Here is a 19,272-nt window from a genome sequence, read left to right as displayed (position 1 = left end):
ATAATCTCATTAGTGAAAACAAGCTGGCTTTCCCTATGTTGCTCAGTAGAATTATGAACCTTTGTCAAGTAGGGAAATTCTGCACCACACAGAATTGCCCATGAGTGAGTGGCTGTGCCACAAATGCATGCCTGTAAGTTCTTTGGGTGAATTAGTAATTCCCTTAAGGCCCTCCAGAGTTTGTCAAAGTGGATGTTGTGTGTGTGTGTGTGTTTGTGTGTGATGTAATCCCAAATTTGGTGAAAATACCTTGTCCCTTTTGACAGACTGAAACTTATCTGTTTATAGCAGTAATGAACTTACTTGAACTACAATCTGCCCTGGGAAATTTGGCACTCGTGTTTGTATATCTAACTATGGAAGACTGGAGGAGAGCCAAATCTTTGCGAGCCTGGTGAGCTTCCCTGTGAACACTGAACTGAGGCTGGAAGGAGGGAGAGAGAATTTAGACAGCCAGTGAGAAAGAGTGGAAATAGGTTATGCAATGGGTGGAAATCTGCCTTTACTTCAAATCAACAAATACTTATTGAATTATCAATGAATGGCAAGTGGTTTGTCAAGTACTGGAGATATAGCAATGAAAAAAAATATCCTGCACCTTAAGGGAGTTCACTTTAGTGAAAATGAGGGATAAGTTGATAATTACAATATCTGGTAAACTGCACTTTTAGGGGTTCACAACAGGGAAAGCATATTTAGCATGGTGCTGTGGGATCACGTGGCCAGAGCTTTTAACCCTTACTGTCAGGGGTCACAGGGGACTTCCAAGGGAAATAAGTGTGAAGAGACACATACATGCCTAAGGACAGGACAGGACAGCCAATGAATGAATTACATTTTTAGTAGGGCCAAGTGTCTCTCTGGATACAATGCAAAGAGTGATGAGTTGCCTGTAACTTTCAATTTTCCAGCATATTTGACTCTTTAAAAGAGCAAAGCTCAGGCTGGCTCTGATGGTTAGTGGTTAAGTTTGGTGCACTCTACTTTGGCAGCCCAGGTTTGGACCCAGGTGAGGCTCTACACCACTCATCTGTTAGCAACCACACTGTGGTGGCAACCCACATAAAAAAGAAAAGAGGAAGATTGGCAATGGATGTGAGCTCAGGGCAAATCTTTCTCAGTAAAAAAAAAAAAAAGCAGAGGTTTTTTAATTTATTTATTTTTGCTTTTATAGCTTGCAATAGTTTTTCTTTGAAGATTTTCTCGATTATAAAAGGTACTACAATAGTTGTCACTGCCTGCCTATGAAATAATAGGAAATATATATGTTGGCCTCTGCCCCCAGTAAAGAGCTCCTAAGATTTTTGTAATTTCCTAAGTGATAGGAGGGTCTGACACAGAGCTCCTACGTCCCTTGGAATTTCCTGGGTGGTATCAACATCTTTTGTTCTAACAAGGAGATGCTAGGTGGGCTCCTGGATGGGTGCTGGTCACCAAAAAGATGAAGCCTTGAAGAGAAGCTTGGAACTTTCAGCCCCCTTCCCTATCCTCCAGAGTGGTTAGAGGGGCTGGAGATTGAGTTAGTATTGATTGTGCTTACATGATGAAGCCTCCATAAGAATCTCAAAAGTATAGGGTTCGGAGAGCTTCTGGGTTGGCGAATACATTCACATGCTGCAAAGGTGGTGCCCCCCAACTCCATGAGGACAGAGGCTCTTGAGCTTGGGACCCTTCTGGATCTCACCCCATGTAACATGTCTTCATCTGTATCCTTTGTTATACCTTTTATAATATACTGGTAAACATGAGTCAATATTTCCCTGAGTTCTGTGAGCCATTCTAACAATTTATTGAACCCAAGGAGGGGGTCACAAGAAACATGATTTATAGCTGATGGGTCAGAAGTACAGGTGACAGTGATTGGCACCTGAAGTGGTGGCAGTCATGTAGGACTGAGCCCTTGGGATCTGACACTAACTCCAGATAGTGTCAACTGAATTGAATTGTAGGACACCCAGCTGGTGTCGCAGAATTGCCTGATGTGTGGAAAACTCACACATCTCATGTCAGAAGTGAAGTCAAGTGTGGTAGTATTGTGAGAGAAAAAGGGAGTTTTTTTCCATTTACCCCCTAACTTCTTCCCCTCACCCCCCAGGGGCAGTCTTCCTGCATGCTCTACACCAGTAAAGTTCTTCAACTAGTTGGACTAGCTGAGCATATGAAGCTATTGTTTAAGTATTGTCTAGATTTTATCTGGGCCTTTTATTAGTGTTCTGTTTTGAAGCATCATTTCATTCTGTTTTATCGCTTTCCTTAATACATACAACGAGGAACCTTTGATTTGCCGCCGCTCTGTGCAACTGTGAATGTTCTGAAACCCAGGTCAGATGCAGAGTGTTATTAAAAGCGTTCTTGTGTGTGTTCATGCACAGGGGCAGAGAAGGAGGTAGAAGCAGAGATGCTACTCACCGAACAGAAATCTCTTTTACATAAATAAGAGCAATAAATTCTTAAAATTCTCTACTCAGAAAGTGATTAAATGAGCTTTTCAAGCATTGAATAAAACATCTTAACTCAGACTATTGCACCAAACTTTAAAAAAAATTACTCTAAAAATCCAAAAAGTTAGTGAAGTAAGTGCAAATGTTCAATTGGCCCAAAGCATAAGTATTTTTGTTTTACTTAAATATTCTTCATCCTTTAAAAAGCTACTATATTACAATACACACGTTCTAGTAATATCAGACGCATTTTGTGGAGCATGGAATATTCCATGTCACTACTTACATTTCTACCTGGTTTAATATTGATCTTTCAGTTACACAGTGGGTAGCCTCCTGTCTAATGTAATGAACCCTCTAGCACCCCAACAATCACTGACCGCTGCCATTTCTATTTTCTTTCTTTTCTTTTTTTTTCTGTGAGGGAGATTAGTCTTGAGCTAACATCTGCCACCAATCCTCCTCTTTTTGCTGAGGAAGATTGGCCCTGAGCTAACATCTGTGCCCATCTTCCTCTATTTTATATGTGGGACTCCTGCCATAGCATGGCTTGATAAACAGTATGTAGGTCCGTGCCCGGGATCCAAACCGGTGGACCCTTGGCTGCTGACGCTGAGTGCGTGAACCACTACGCCACCGGGTTGGCCCACCATTTTTTTCTAAGGCATACCTCAGAGATATTGCGAGTTTAGTTCCAGTCCACCTCGACAAAGTGAATATCGCAAAAGTGAGTCACATAAAATTTTTGGTTTCTCAGTGCCTATAAAAGTTATGTTTATATTATACTGTAGTCTATTGTGTGCAATAGTATTATGTCTAAAAACAATGTACATACTTCAATTAAAAATATTTTATTGCTAAAAAATACTAACCATGATTTGAGCCTTCAGTGAGTTGTACTTCTTTTGCTGGTGGAAGGTCTTGTCAAAAATGCAAATTGAAATAAATTGGAGCACAATAGAACTTCGTATGCCTGTAATTCCCTAGATCATCCATTTCTTTCCCTTCCCACTCTCACACCCTAGTCCATGTCATCACTATTTCTCACCTGGATTATGGGAATAATTTCCAGACTGATAACTATCCCAGCACAGAGCAGAGTTGCGACTCAACTTGCCAAATGTGTCTTTCATTTGTTTCAGCAATACTTACATTCCAAGTGAGGAATATCTGTGACATGTTTCACTGGAAAGTAAATTTTCCCCCCCATTTGTGTGGTTTTAATAGAACTGATTTCACTACAGAATATAAAAGGATGAAAATAAAGTGATAAAAGTGTACTTAAAATTTGAATACTTAAAATATGCCAAGCCCTGTTCTGTTCTCATTTAATGTATACCACAACCATCTCAGGTAAATACTATTACTAACCCTGCTTCTCCTACGAGAAAACTAAAGTTCTAGGTCACACAGGTAAGTGGTGGAATTCTTTTCCTTTTTGTTCTCCATACAGACCTTCTAACATAGTGATTACGAGCAGGGGATTTAGAGCCATGTAGACTGTGGTTAAGTCCTGCTCCACTGGTTAGCACAGAGACCACCACTGATTGACATATTCAGTAAATGTCCAAGAAACAAACAAACATACAAAACAAAAAGAAGTGTGTCATTATTGCTCTTGTAGGAAAAATATTTTTATCATCTGGAAGTTTTCCAAGATAAGGGAGGTTGGCCACTAGAAAGATGAAAGATGGACACAGGGACACATGGTGGATGGCTGAATAAATGAATTTCTTAATAAACATTGGTCCTTGACCTGTGTCCCTTCAGTGTAACACAGCTAAATGCCACATAGGTATTTTTTTTAAGAAGCGATTCCAGGGAAGCATAAAATCATTGCAGATAATATATAATATCACCATTTAATCCTTCCATTCAGAAATCAGTTAGTGATTTTATCTAAGCCTGAAGCCAAATCTAAATTGGTATTTCTTTCCCTTTATTGACCTCTCCCTGTCTTCCTAGTTACCTTGGTAGAGAACTTATTTTCATTTGACATACGCACATTTTTATCAAATTCTATTTTAACATGGCTCATGATATTTTACTTAAAAAATTCCTTAAAATTTCTCTTACTGCTACAAAGTAGTATAAGTTGAATTGCTTTTATAGGGTTTAATTAGATAAACTGAAATGTAAGGAATTGCAACTTTGCTTGGATTCCTAAGAAGGTTGAAAGTGAGTGAGTGTCTGAGGTGCCTATAGTGTCTGTGCCTTTAAGGACTTGGCCGCAGAGATGTTTCCAATTTTCATTCACTTAGTGTGTGATAGACATGAACAATCGACTAGAGAATGTGAGATAATCTGCTTGCAAGTCAGAAAAAACACAAAATTGAGGATATGAGCGTTTCTTATGATTTCCTATATTTTAAGGCTAGAAACATTCAGTCTTGTATAAAATCAAGTCCAGAGCTTGGGTATTGTTCTCCCCCATTGGAGAAGAGTGACACATTTTCTCCAAAAGCATGGATTCCAATTTCCTTTTTGTATCATAACAACTTTTCAAAGTTTTGATGGTAGAGATTTTTGGTACATTAATATATTTTTTAAAGTCCTGATGGTATATTTTTCAGCATGAAATAAATTAATTAATGTCGCATTTCTAAGTTGACTTTGCAGTACTAGTAGGGTTTTCTATGTTTTTTTTTCTCAAAAATGAATTTTTATATAAAAGAAAATGTTTGTAGCAATAACTTGTTCCTAAGAAGTACAGTGGAGAGAAATTGAAAAGGAAGTAGGAAATGCCAGTTGGAAGTCAGGTTTTGTTACTAAAATAAAAAGAGTTTATAGAATTTTTCTGTACGGAGTGGTAATCTCATACTGCATATTCACATACAAGAGTTGCTTCCCTTGTATTTTCTTCACTGTCTTTACGGAAGAGTATTATTAAATTTATAATATTTGCTTTTCAGTACTTTGGAGAGTTTGCTTGGTGCTTGATTTTTTAAATGTGAGAATTGTTGGAATGGAAATTTCAAAAATATAGGGAAAAATTTGAATATCTAGACAAGAAATATAGGGTGGTGCAATTCTCACTGATGATCATTTTTAAAAATGACTCTACTCAGGGGCTGGCCCCCTGGCCGAGTGGTTAAGTTCGCGCGCTCCGCTGCAGGCGGCCCAGTGTTTCGTTAGTTCGAATCCTGGGCATGGACATGGCACTGCTCATCAGACCACGCTGAGGCAGCGTCCCACATGCCACAACTAGAAGAACCCACAACGAAGAATACACAACTATGTACCGGGAGGCTTTGGGGAGAAAAAGGAAAAAATAAAATCTTTAAAAAAAAAAAAAATGACTCTACTCAAAGCTAATAAATTGACATTCACAGTTACAGTCTCAAATGTTATATGTAAAATGATATTAAAAATAATAAGTTGAGACCAAATAAGCTGGGGAGCACTATTAATTTTGACTCCATAGACAACTGATTAGGTAACCTGCATTGATGACAGAAGGGCCATTCTCTGAGAGTTTATTTTATGGAACTTCACTGGTTTATAATATGTCCACTTTCAAAGAATTCTTTTAAATGAATGTATTTTCTATGGAAGTCCCCCTCCTTGGGAGGCAATTTATTTATATTCTTTGGGAGACTTGATATAAATTACATTCTGTTAATTTAATAAACTTTTGAGTTGTTATGAAAATGCCGTTTGGGCAAGGAATATAAGATATTGGTATAGAGAGGAAGAGTACAAATGGAAACTGTTATTGTCTGAAGTATAGTCAGCAAGGGCAAAACTCTGATGGGGGAGGCCCTGAATGTCAAAGCGAGAGTCTAATACCACCACAAAGTCAGGGAATAGAAGATAGAAAGCAGAAAAATAAGCATTTTTCATTTGGGAGTAACAGAAGGCAATCTTTCACCATTATGTAGACAACTCTATGTGTGTCTGTGTGTGCATGCGTGTTTGTCTATTTGATAAAAAGTTCCTATGAGGTTTCTCATGTTAAACTCCTTACTTATTGATTTATTTCTTACGTGCTTCAAGCCATGCTTGCCTTCAGATTGCACTATATGGAGAGGCCGTCATCTGGAGAAGTTTAAGGAGCCAGCAGCTTTTATACTTCCGATGATTCTCTACAATGAATCAACTTGCCTCTCTTCCTTTAAGACCAGGAGCAAAGGAATATGCCATGCCATATGTACATATATAAAAGATGCACTCCAATAGACATTTGTGTTAAATAGTTGTGGAATTGAGCTAGGAAATGTAGCATTTCACCTGTTTGAATCTTGTTGCATCTCCTGAATTTTTGGTTGCCCAATCCCGCTTGATGTTCTCGCTCTCAATTGACTCATTGTAATATTATTTGTGTTAGTTTTTTAGGGCTTCTATAACAAAGGACTACAGATAGGTGGTTTAAATAACAGAAATATATTTTTTTCACAGTTTTGAGGTTACAAGTCCAAGCTCAAGGTGGCAGCGTGGTTGGTTTCATTCCAAAGCTTCTCTTCCTGACTTGTGGCTGGCCGTTTTTCTCATTGTGTCCTCAGATGATCTTTCCTTTGTGTATCCACACTGTCTGCCCTATTCTCTGCTTACTAGGAGATCAGTAATATTGGATTAGAGTCCACCCATATGACCTCATTTTACCTTAATTACCTCTTTAAAGGTTGATCTCCATGTACAGTCACATTCTAAGGCTTTGTGGATAAGAACCACAACATATAAATTCGGGACAAGGGGGGCAAAATTCAACCCATAATATTATTGTTTCAGGTTTTACTCATTTGAATCAATTACTTTCCCTCATATGACTGAACTCTCTGATGTTGTATTATATTGATTGTTAGGAATATGGTATAAGTTCAAGATATTGTTTCTAATGGGGAGACAATGATTTACAAGGCATAGACCTCATTATAAAAAATTTCCTCACACACCAACCTCCCTTTCCATTATATATACACCCCCTCCTTATTAAGGAATTAAGGCGGAAACTATTTATTCAGCAGGGTTTTAGGCAATTTGAATAGCTACTTAGTGTTGTTCATGCCAGGAATATCAAGAAATATCTAGACCATATCACTTGGATTGTTCTTTCTGTGCAAAGCCAGTCACCTGTGATGAAGACACTCAAGTACCTATAGAGGGGTCCGTGTGGAGAGAAACTGAGGACTCCTGACCGCAACCAGCATCAGCTGCCTGATCTGTGAGTAAACATCTTTGGTAGTGGATACTGCAGCCACGGTCAAGCCTTCAGATGACTACAACCCCATCTGACATATTGATTGTAATCATATGAGAAACTCCATGCTAGAAAGATCCAGTTAGGACATTTCTGATTTCTTGACCCAAGAAACTGTGAGACAAATGTTTAATGTGTGTATTTTTATGTGTATTCATATGCTTTATGTGCATTATTATCCTTTATTTATACCTGAATCAGTTTCAAATAACTAAAATTTGATGAAAAGATTTTATTTTATGGAATCATTTTTAGACAATAAAAATTCCCCACGTATGTGTGTCAAGCCATTACAGGTTATTATTGCTTTGCATTTACACTGAATACATTCATTATGAATTTCTAAAAATCTCATAATTTTGCTATTGATGTGTTTATCCATGAGCAAATTCTGAGTAATTGTTTAAATCAGAGAGATGGAACCAGATGGGGGTGGTGAAATGAAATATGGCATGGAGAACAAAGAGACAGAGTGGCAGGGAAAAGAAAGAGAGATTAAGATAAGAGCAAGAGATTTGGAAAGAGATAATTGAAAAATGGGAGAGGGAAAACAGGGAGAAAAGTAGGACAAACATTCTCAAAATCAGAAAAACTGGATCAAAGCATCTTGTCATGATCTGTGTTTAAATAAACTGAAATGAACCACTAGAAAAATTTGTATGTTATCTGGAATTTTAAAAAATTGTTTCTTCCCCAAGGGGTTGTTTGTAATCTAGATCTCATCCATTATTGTATAAAAGATGTAAGGAAGGACCCAGCTGGTGCTGTAGTGGTGAAGTTCATGCGCTCCACTTTGGCGGCCCGAGGTTTGTGGGTTTGGATCCTGGACACAGATCTACACACCACTCATCAAGCCATGCTGTATTGGCATCCCACATACAAAATAGAAGATTGGCACACATGTTAGCTCAGGCACAATCTTCAAGCAAAAAGGGGAAGATTAGCAACAGATGTTAGTGCAGGGCCAATCTTCCTCACCAAAAGAAAAGATGTAAGGAAATGATTATATTTTAACTTTAATTGTTGTTTTACTTCATCTTTTTTTTTAAGACAGGAAGAGAGAGAGAAATTGAGAGAGAGACAGAGAGAGACAAAGGAATTCTGAGAAAATACTGATTTATTTCCGCCTGAGTTTAGGAGGGCGTTAGAGATGGCAGCCCTTCTCTCAAGATTCGTAGAATGAAAATCTTCACCTCAGTGTAATCACTGACCCCTCGTAGTTAAAGGAAGGACTGAGTGCACCATTAAACACCCAGTGTTTTTTTTTTTTTTTTAAAGATTTTATTTTTTCCTTTTTCTCCCCAAAGCCCCCCGGTACATAGTTGTGTATTCTTCGTTGTGGGTCCTTCTAGTTGTGGCATGTGGGACGCTGCCTCAGCGTGGTCTGATGAGCAGTGCCATGTCCGCGCCCAGGATTCGAACTAACGAAACACTGGGCCGCCTGCAGCGGAGCGTGGGAACTTAACCACTCGGCCACGGGGCCAGCCCCAACACCCAGTGTTTTTTGACTGAATGAATAATACGTGTACACAGAACTTCTATACAGTATATGTTTAATAAGTGGCAGTTTCTACTCATATTAACAGATACATTTTTCTTCCTAAGCTATTAGTAACTAAATTCATTGGCACAATATGTTGTAGACTGTGTAGTTTAAGTGAGGTTGAAAAATGTATCCCAATACATTTAAAATAAGTCCATAGAGGAAAAAATACTATAAAATGTATCCCTAAGATGGGTGAATGCTGATTGTTTCAATTACTGCGTTTTGTTACTATTGTTGTTGAATTATTGCTATTACTGTGGAACAAAGTAATAGGCAGCATAACAGTGTTCCAAAGAACAACAAATAACAGTTCCAAAGAAAGATGATCTTTCCTTACTCATTTTTTTCCCACAATAAAACCTAGGAATGTGTCTGAAATATGTAAGGTGTTCCCCCAGGTTTCCCGAATGAAGAATTACAGGGGGGTGTGTGTGTGTGCATGTGTATGTCTGTGTACATGCAACTACAAAAGAGGATTAAGTCCCTCAGTTGAAACACAGTTGTCAAAAATCTTTTAAGGTCCCCTAGGTGCAACCATTTCGAAAAAGGGAATAAACTAATCTAATAATCTAATTATGACAAGTATCTTCTATGGTCACTTCACATTCCTCCCCCTTTCTGTCCCTAACCATTCCTCATCAATGTCCTTAATCCTAACATGGCAGCCAATGGGAATTTGAAGAAGAAAATTAATTTCCTTGATTTTTCTATGATTTGAATATTCTGCAACAAATAACAGTAGCAATACTAACATGCTTGCATCATCCAGAAAACAGTCAGTTGCCTCCTAGTTGAGTCATCTTATGTACTTCTGCTAATTGATACCAAGAGGTTTGCTGATCTCAGGCAGAGTTCATGACATGATCATCAGTAGTGGTGGACTTCACAGTGGTGAGCTCTTAAAGTAACAGTCAGACTCAGACGGGGTTTCATTCAGAACCCTACATCTCCTGTTGGGTGGATGGGCTGGAATGGCTGCAGGAGATGAGAGACAGCCCTGAGAAGGAGTCCATGACAAAAAAAAACAAAGGTGAATGAAGTATTTGGGTGTGTTATGAGCAAAATACATGTTTTCATTAAAAAACACATCATATGCTTGAGAGAATTATTTTCATGTTATTATTTATTTATTTTTGATTCATTCAAATTTGCCCAACCTGAAATAGATCAAAGTCTAGACAGAGCCCACACAGTACTAACAGTTATTAAGGTCACATAATTATTTTATTTCCACTGTTTTCCACCTGGATTGTGTTAGATGAGAGTCCTATTAAAAGAGTCACAGTCACAGCCTGGCTTTCTCCTTCACCTGGACAGATCGGGTAAATGTTTTTCTCCGAAGAATTACCTTTGGTTGACTCTTGCATTCTTCAGGATGGAGTTATTTACTTGTATTATTTACAAGTAGGGACAATTACTGGTTTGAGAGAGAGACGCTGCCCACTCATGAAAAGGTCTTGGTTGGTTGGTAGCTTTTGAGATACTTTATGAAAAGCAATTTGGTTTTTATATAAAATATTAATTCAGATAAAATCATATCTCAGCTTCTTAATCTTCCAGCTATTAGTACGAAAAATTGCAAATCTCAGCTCCTTTGCTCAATATTCATCCGATTTGCATGATGTTGTGCAAATTAAGATAACTTCCTTCCAGCACAGGGCATTTCAATGTGGAGGCTGATCTGTCATATTGCAGGCTGATGTGTCATTTTCTCCCTTGAGAACATTTCCTTCTACCTCCTTCTTTTCCTATAAAATGGAAAGGCTTTTACATACAACTTTCCAATTCATTTTGAAATTGAATGAATAAGAAATACTTGAAAGTTTTTTCTTCTTCTTCATAGGGAGAAGACTCAAAGGGCTAGATTCTGTGGTTGCTGATTTTCAATATTACAATAATTGTGCATTTTTTCAGGTTATCATAATTTAGATCTTTATTTTTCTCTTCATTTGGTTAAATATTCTAATCTAAGTTCTCCCATTTAAATAATAAAATTTGTACTTGGCTTTTATTTTTCTGCCTTTATATAGCCCTTAGATGCTTGTAGGTAAATCACACACATCTTTTAAACAGGGGAAAACCTGTCTATCATTCGCAAAGTCAGGATGGGAGGGTAAATTTTGTATGGCTGGCCAGACTATCTCACTGGGTCCAATTTCACAAGCCATTAACACTCTGAAAGGAGAAATTAATTTGAATGTCTGTCATAATCTAGAAAGGGGACAAACTATTGGGAAATATTATTCAGTTGACCTCTTAGAAAGGACAGATGAATGGAATTCATATTTTTGATAAATAAGGTGAAAGGATTTTCTCACTTAATTACTCATTAAAAATCTCAAAAGTTTCCTCATTGTCCTTGGTTCAGTATTAGAACAAATTCCAGAAAGCAATACGGCTGCAAAGAGAGCTCTCTAATGAACTCAGAGATAAATAAGAAGATGCACAAAATGTGGAATGGGATTTAAGTAACTAGAAAGAAATCCAAAGAGGTGTGCAGTTGTAATATGAATGTCAGGAATGTTAACAAATAGAAATAATTACCCTTGTGTATGTTGTCAAAGATCACAAATTAAGTGTATTAAGCAAATAAAAATAGCAACTGGGCAGGAAGGGAGTAGCTGCTGCTTCTGGCAGTCATTATTCAATAGACATTAAAGTCAAATGTAGATTGTCAACTCTTCCCTTGTCAACCGTCCTCTCCCCTTTTCCCCTCCCCATCCCCTCCTCCTCCTCCTGTTCCTTCCTCCCTTACCTATTCTATCTCTTTCATGTTATCTTTTTCAAAGTGAGGAAGATCCTTATGATGAGAAAAGTAGAATTTAGGATTCTTATGTCGCAATCAACAGCATAGGATCCAGTCTGAGAGATGAGCTGTGAGGTCACAAGGTGAAGCCAGTGTCACTTTGTGTGTGTCGATCAGTAGATCAGTAGTAATAAAAACAGATAGCCTGCTACAGCTATCACTATTGATAGTTATAACTGCTCATTGAACACTTTGGCATTTAAAGATTAAGTGGATTTTATGAGATTGCCTAACAGCTAAGTGTCAGAAAGAAAATGTTAAAGGAAAGCTGTCAGATTCCAAAGCTCAAACTCTTTACCACAAACATATATCATATTACAAGGAGATGGAAAAAGTTGTTACTGTTTTGGGGGGAGGGAGGTTGGTATTTTTTTTAGCTAGAAGTCCAGAAATGCTTTACATTTTAAACTAAATTTAGAAAATCTTTATTAAGGTGACTGGAATTCTAATAAAAAGATATTTCAGAGAAAGTTTTGGTTCAATACTTGAAGTATGGTTCAATATTTGAAATTAAAGACCTTTTCTTGCCCTTAAAGTGTGAAAGAAAAGGCAAAGCTTGGGGGCCAGCCCCGTGGCCGAGTGATTAAGTTTGCGTGCCCTGCTTTGGCGGCCCAGCGTTTCGCTGGTTCGGATCCTGGGTGCGGATATGGCAGCACTCATCAAGCCATGCTGAGGTGGCGTCCCACATGCCACAACCAGCAGGCCCACAATACAATGTACAGCTATGTACTGGGGTGGCTTTGGGGAGAAAAAGAAGAAGAAGAAGAAAAGAAAAGAAAAGGAAAGATTGGCAACAAATGTTAGCTCAGGTGTCAATCTTTAACAAAAAAAAAGAAAAGTCACAGCTCTGTGACATGCATGAGCACCACATTCTCCTCCACACATCCCACTTTTATTTGCCTGCTTATCCCTCTGGAGGGACCAGTCTAAGCAAGACTCATCACCAATTCCTAGGCATAAGTAGAACAGGAGAACTTCCCCCAGTGCCCCATGTATGACCTGTACCTGGGAGAAAGTTCTCTCATCTTGTTAATGACTTATGTGGAGACATCAGTGGCACAACATTTCAGGTCATTTGAAGCTAATAGGATTACATACAATGTTAGTTAATAAATCAGGGTAGATTTAGTCAAATATCTTAACAGAGTTGATTTATGGACAGAGGATATCAATACTGAATATAGAAAAACATAAATAAAGTAAATGTAAATTTCTTCACTTGTATCTAGATAAATGACCACAAAAACACAAAATAATGTGACAAGGCTTTGCAGGTGGCTGCTTGAAAATTGAGAGATTTTATATGATGGAAAATTCAGCGTGCATCAGCCCTGCAAAAGCACTGGCTCAAGAGAGATTCATTCAGACCAGGAGGCCTGAGCTATTTCACATAATTTTTCTGAATTCCCATTTCCTTATTTGCACAATAGGTATAACTATAGCAATTTCACAAGAAGAGATAATCTAGTATAAATGTACTTATAAAGCTCTTGGCATAGAGTAGTCATTTGAAAAGAATCTGACTTCCTTGCCTCTTTATCAAATCAATAAAGCTTGTGCAAAGGGAGCCTGCATTAAAAGATCTTAGATGTTAAGTCTCAGGGTAATCATAATCCTGCTTTATTTAGCAGGCTAGAGCAAGCTGGAATGACTTCAGAAGGGGCTGATCTAGCTGATCAGACTCAAAACCATGCCACACAGGGTGCAGGGGGAAAATGAACATGTTAAAACGATGGAAATTGTGTCCATTTAGTGAAATTCAGTATAAACCTCTTGTTGTACAGAATATGTAATTGAGACTTGATCATTTTTTCATAAGGAAAGAAAATTTGCCCCTGGCCCAGTTTATGCTGGACTGAGACCTCATTTTGAAGGCTCAGATTGGTATCTCAGAAATATTGGTAGATAACGGTTAGTGATAGATTGAATTGACCTGGTGAGATGAAATGACCAATTGGCATAATGTGGTGGCACTGGGAAGGAGCCAGAACCCAAGCACATCCTAGAGGTCCAAACCCTTTGCCTATATCTTGTCAAACTTTAGCGGAAAGTTTGCCTCCACTCCCTCTCTGGTGGACTACAAACACTTACCTTCAAACCCTTTCAAAGAAAGCAATATAAAGCAGCAGAAGTGATGAAACCTTGACATAAAGGCTACACTGATCACAGAGAGATTGCCAGCGATGTGTGTATTGCTAGAAGAAGAGATACGGGAATGTTTTAGCTGAGCAACCCCAGCTCTATAGATAGGGGCCACTGGGCCACATTTTCTGTCTGCTCTGAGGCAGGACAGAGTGAGATGACAGAACCAGTCTATAGAACAGAAACAAAAACTCCACGATTGCTTGTTAAAATCCTGCACTTACACACTGAAAATATTTCTGTAATGATATTTGCATTTCCACGTTTGTCAGTGAACTCTAACCTTCAGTATACAAGGAGAGTTTCCAGAAGAAAAAAGCAAAAAGGAATGAAGTATTTGGGTATATTATTAGCAACCTATGTGTTTTTACTAAAAAAAAAGCAAGAATGCTTTTAATGAAAATAAGCATCTTAATGTGAGTAGTTGGCCCCATCTGACAGGCTATTTGACTCATTTCAATTAGAAGAGATGTCCTCACATTTACAGCAATTAGAGCACGAATTGAACCGCAGAGGCTGTGTTCATTTGACGCAAGGGGTGCTCTCAAATACAAGGGATGATGAATAGACCAACTCTATAGCCTCTCCACACAATTCAATTCACATAAAATATTTTAATGGATATAAAAGTATGGCGCTTCTTGAGAACAAACAGTAAGCATCTACTTTAATTTAGGTCTTCTTAATATTTTCTCCTTCCTCTTACTTATATCCTATTGAATAAAATGTTATAGTACCATGTTTAGATCTGGGCTTTCCTTCCAAAGCTTCCTTTCCATGGGTTGTAACCCTTGGCAAACCGAGCCGTCATTAATTACAAATCATAATTCATAGCTTGTTGTTACAAGGATAACGTAGAAGGTTATTTCCTTTGTTTTATGCAGACCAATACCTCCCGTGTGATATAAGCTACAGAATTTTGATGAGATTCTTGTTCTAAAATATTGTTACCAGTGAAATATTGTTCATAGTTTCTGGGAAATTGTCTATTCACCATTACATGCAAATGCAGTCTATTTACATCCTTCAGTTTTCTTTTTCATGAAATTTTATTGCACTATTATTACAATCAAAACAGAGGTTTATATTAACATTAATTGCTTGGATGATAGTTACTACAACATATGATCATTCCTCTAGGTAAATTGTTTCTTTCAACTACCTTAAAAAAATTTGTGCATGGGAAGGAAATTTGCGCCTACAAAATAAGTTTTGGAATCAGAAAATGGTTTTTCTGGTAGTTTTTTTTTCAGAGTCAACAGTGCTTCATTTTCTTTTTAAAAATTGTTTATTTTTATTTAATTTTTTATGTCAAGAAAACTCTGAGGAGAATTTCTGATAAAATTTTTGCTTATATAAGAGAAATATACACATGCACAAACAGACGTATACAGAAGGACCAACAGATACAGATTTAACATTAAGTATTTGTCCCTCTCTAGGACCCAGAAATGTCTGGGCAAATCTGATGTACGATCAAGGGGGGTTGCCTACAGTTCTCAGTTAATAAAGTACTTTTTTGGAGCAATTGTGCCTGTGTACTGAGTGTGTTTGCCTGGACACTTAGTCATCACAGCCTGATAAGAGCAACCTGGGATCTGTGGTCCCAGGAATTCATGTCTGAAACGTAGGAAGAGTGCAGTTACCTGTGCAACCTCAGGGGCTGGTTTTCATGGTGCTTTTTCTGGGAGATAGAACATGCCTTTATGTATCTTTGCTGCATAGTCTAGTACCCAGAACATGGCAAGTGTTCGGTAAGCATTTGTTAAATTAGTAGATTATGAATCAGAGTTAATTAAATTGACTGGGTATATCCATAGTGACTGCCTTCATACTTTAAATCTTTCAGATGCTAGATCAGGATGATTGGAATATTGTCCAAGGAACTGAGCACCTGCCAAATGCAATAGTAAGTAATTTGCAGTCTTCAAATGTTAGCCCAGGAAGAAAAATTATAAACCACTCCAGAGCAACATTGACATATTGTCTAATAGTCTAGTCTAGTGGGGCTTGCCTGGAGTCAATAAGGTTGAAGTCAGGTGTTCTACACCTCACTCTTTTGGGGGAGTCTTCTTGAACATCAGCACGTGTATATTGTGAAATATTCATGTCTTCCATCCTCGCTTAAAGTTAAAAAGCAATTGCCGTGTAACTCAAGATGTAAGCTAGCGTACCTTGAAGTGTGATCTAGAAAGTGCATAGTTGTATGTGACCTTGAGGTCAATTCAAACAACGCGGTGCTCAAGTCCCAGAGCAGAGAAACCCTCAGTGTAGTGGCCAGGCTTTGAGTTAGATGTGAGGGGGATTTCACGGGCTGAGAAAATCTACTCAGCATTTCTCAAAGAGTGTACTGTTAAATGGTACTTCACTTTATCTGCATGAAAATCAGGCTGTGGGCTAGGAATCAAAGTCATCTGTCCTATTATCTTTTCCTTCCTCTTTCTGAGAGACAAGTCTGTGCTTTTTGCTAAATGATTAAGGCAGTACTACCATTCAGTTCAAAGAAGTCCTTCTATTGAGTAGATCTCCATTTATGCTGTGTTGCTGAATGTGTTCAAATAATTGACTCAGCAAGTTCTTCCAACACCTGCCTCTTCCCACCTTAAGAGAATATTCCTCTACAGGAAAGCTAATAATTAGTAAAACTGGAGAGAAACTGACTTGATTGTTATAGTCCAGTTATCATGAGAATATAATTCAAACCCTATTTAGACCTCTTGAGAATAAGAAAAACATAAGCAGTGAATCTTTAACAAGATCCTTGTCTTGGTTCATACAATAATTTTTCTCTTGGTCATGTCAAAAATGCTGAGAATTAGGGGCTGGGCCAGCGATGTCATGAGTAAGTTTCCTCGCTCCACTTTGGCAGCCCAGGGCTCATGACTTCAGATCCCAGAAAAGGATCTACCCACTGCTCATTAAGCCATGCTGTGGAGGCATCTCACATGCAAAATAGAGGAAGATTGGCACAGATATTAGCTCAGCAACATCCTCCTCAAGCAAAAAGTGGAAGATTGAAGACAGATGTTAACTCAGAGCCAATCTTCCTCACCACCCCCTCCCCCAAAATGCTGAGAATTACTTCCCTTCTATATTTTGCTCTTAGAATGAATTTTAATTTTTACCAGAAGAGTAGAAATATTTAGATTAGAAACAAGTAAAATAAACTATGAGATTTAAAATACAAAACACATGAAAAATAGTGGTCAATTATTATCAAATGGTCAATAAAAGTGCAAACAATAAATATATTAACAACAATAAATAACCATCATTGCAGGGAGTCAAGTGCAATTAACCACATTATGGTATATCAAGTACCCTAATAAAAGTACGTTTAAAAGAAGCTGTTTATTGTGCAATTTTGGATTGAAGAGGGGGGGTCAGCAAATGGGGCAGAGAGTACGTGATACTGAAAGATTCAGGAGGAGTCCTTGATCAGACAGAAATTACAGGGAAGACTTTTCAGGCCATATGTTTGATGGATTAAAAACATTCAAGTGTTATCCTGTGTTGGCTGGGTTTAAAAGGCTTAAATAGCCCCGTTCCCTTCAATTCAGTATCACGACAGACACTGACATTTCCCCAGCAAGGCTTGTTTGTAGGGCTGCACTAGCTCAGGCTGAAATGTTTTGAAACATGAGAAATGCATCTGGTCAGAGGTGTTTACTGAGCCATCACCAAGCCACAGAATGTTTTCTAAGGCAGTGTTTAAATGCTGCCAGGAAAACCAGTTTCAGGATGCAGTCCAGAGTTTTCTGTAAAAACCTGTGTTTTCATAGCTGTTTTTGTTCTGCTTTGTTTGGTAAACATGAAAACATGTGCTGATATTCAGTTATTCATATATTTTCTGATACGTAAATATCCACAGAAGAAAACAGAAGCTTCATAGAGGAAAGATATGTTTTTCTATAATTTTATTTATTTTCTTATTTTATTTAATTTTTTTTTTTTTGAGGAAGATTAGCTCTGAGCTAACTACTGCCAATCCTCCTCTTTTTGCTGAGGAAGACTGGCCCTGAGCTAACATCCATGCTCATCTTCCTCTACTTTATATGTGGGACGCCTACCACAGCATGGCTTTTGCCAAGTGGTGCCATGTCCTCACCTGGGATCCTAACCGGTGAACCAGGGGCCACTGAGAAGTGGAATGTGTGCACTTAACCGCTGCGTCACCGGGCCGTTACTGAATCCAAGTCCTTCTAGTGTGAATGTGACATTAGCTCCCCCAGGTTTTAGTAACTTGTGAGTTTAAAAATGGGTCACACTAATAGGAATAATTGAAGTTTCACTATGTACTTCCTCCATCTCTTCTCCCAGGACTTCAGTTCTTCTGCTGATAAGGATGCAACCTGAAATCACAGTGAAATACCAAGCACATCTACTAGAATGGCACCCTCCTCACTTCCAGATGGGTCTGTTGGAAAGTTCCTCACATGTTACAGCAGAGAGACATGGATAGTTATATGATACATATTTGTTTACAGACGTACCATAAAATTTACATACCATGAAAATGACTATTTTTAGGCATACAATTCCGTGAGTGTTGATAAGCGTTTACAGCTGCAACTGCCACCACAGTCAAGACATAAAATATTTCCATTAGTCCAAAGAGTTGCTCAATGCCCATTTTGATTCAATCCTCTGCCCACGCCCATCAGTCCCTGACAACTATTGTTCCATCTCTCCAACATTGCCCTTTTCCTCAGGCCACCATCTTAATGAATCATACAGTATAAATCCTCCTGTCTGTTGCTTCTTCAGTTTAGCATAATGCTTGTGACATAGACCCAGTTTGTTGATTGACTAGTCCCATGTATTTATTCATCTTTCTTTAGTACTATTCCATTTAAGGATATACCACATTGTTTACCCATCCACAAGTTGAGAGGCATTTGTTTTTTTCCAACACAAATCTTTGTGTAGACATATATTGTCACTTTTCTTGAGTAAATAGACAGCAGAGGGATTTTGGGATTGTACGGTAAGTATCACAATAAGAAACTGGCCAAGTGTTTTCCAAAATCGCTTCAATGTTTTATATTACTGCTAAGAATGTGAGAGTTCCAATGAGAGGAGTTCGACATCCTCTCCAGTACTTGGTATTGTCAGCTAAATTTTTGTTGTTTTGGTTTTG

General features: G+C 38.1%; 1 pseudogene; it reads right to left on the bottom strand.

Moving 5' to 3' along the window:
- LOC124235224 (mitochondrial inner membrane protease subunit 1-like) overlaps positions 1-18,765 on the bottom strand; it is a 143,830-nt pseudogene extending 125,065 nt beyond the window's left edge.
- Positions 18,766-19,272: the final 507 nt, after the last annotated feature.

Source organism: Equus quagga, chromosome 2 (assembly GCF_021613505.1).
Source record: "Equus quagga isolate Etosha38 chromosome 2, UCLA_HA_Equagga_1.0, whole genome shotgun sequence".
Taxonomy (NCBI): domain Eukaryota; kingdom Metazoa; phylum Chordata; class Mammalia; order Perissodactyla; family Equidae; genus Equus; species Equus quagga.
The sequence above is the reverse complement of the archived record's forward strand: the minus strand, read 5'-3'. Positions and strand labels throughout refer to the sequence as shown.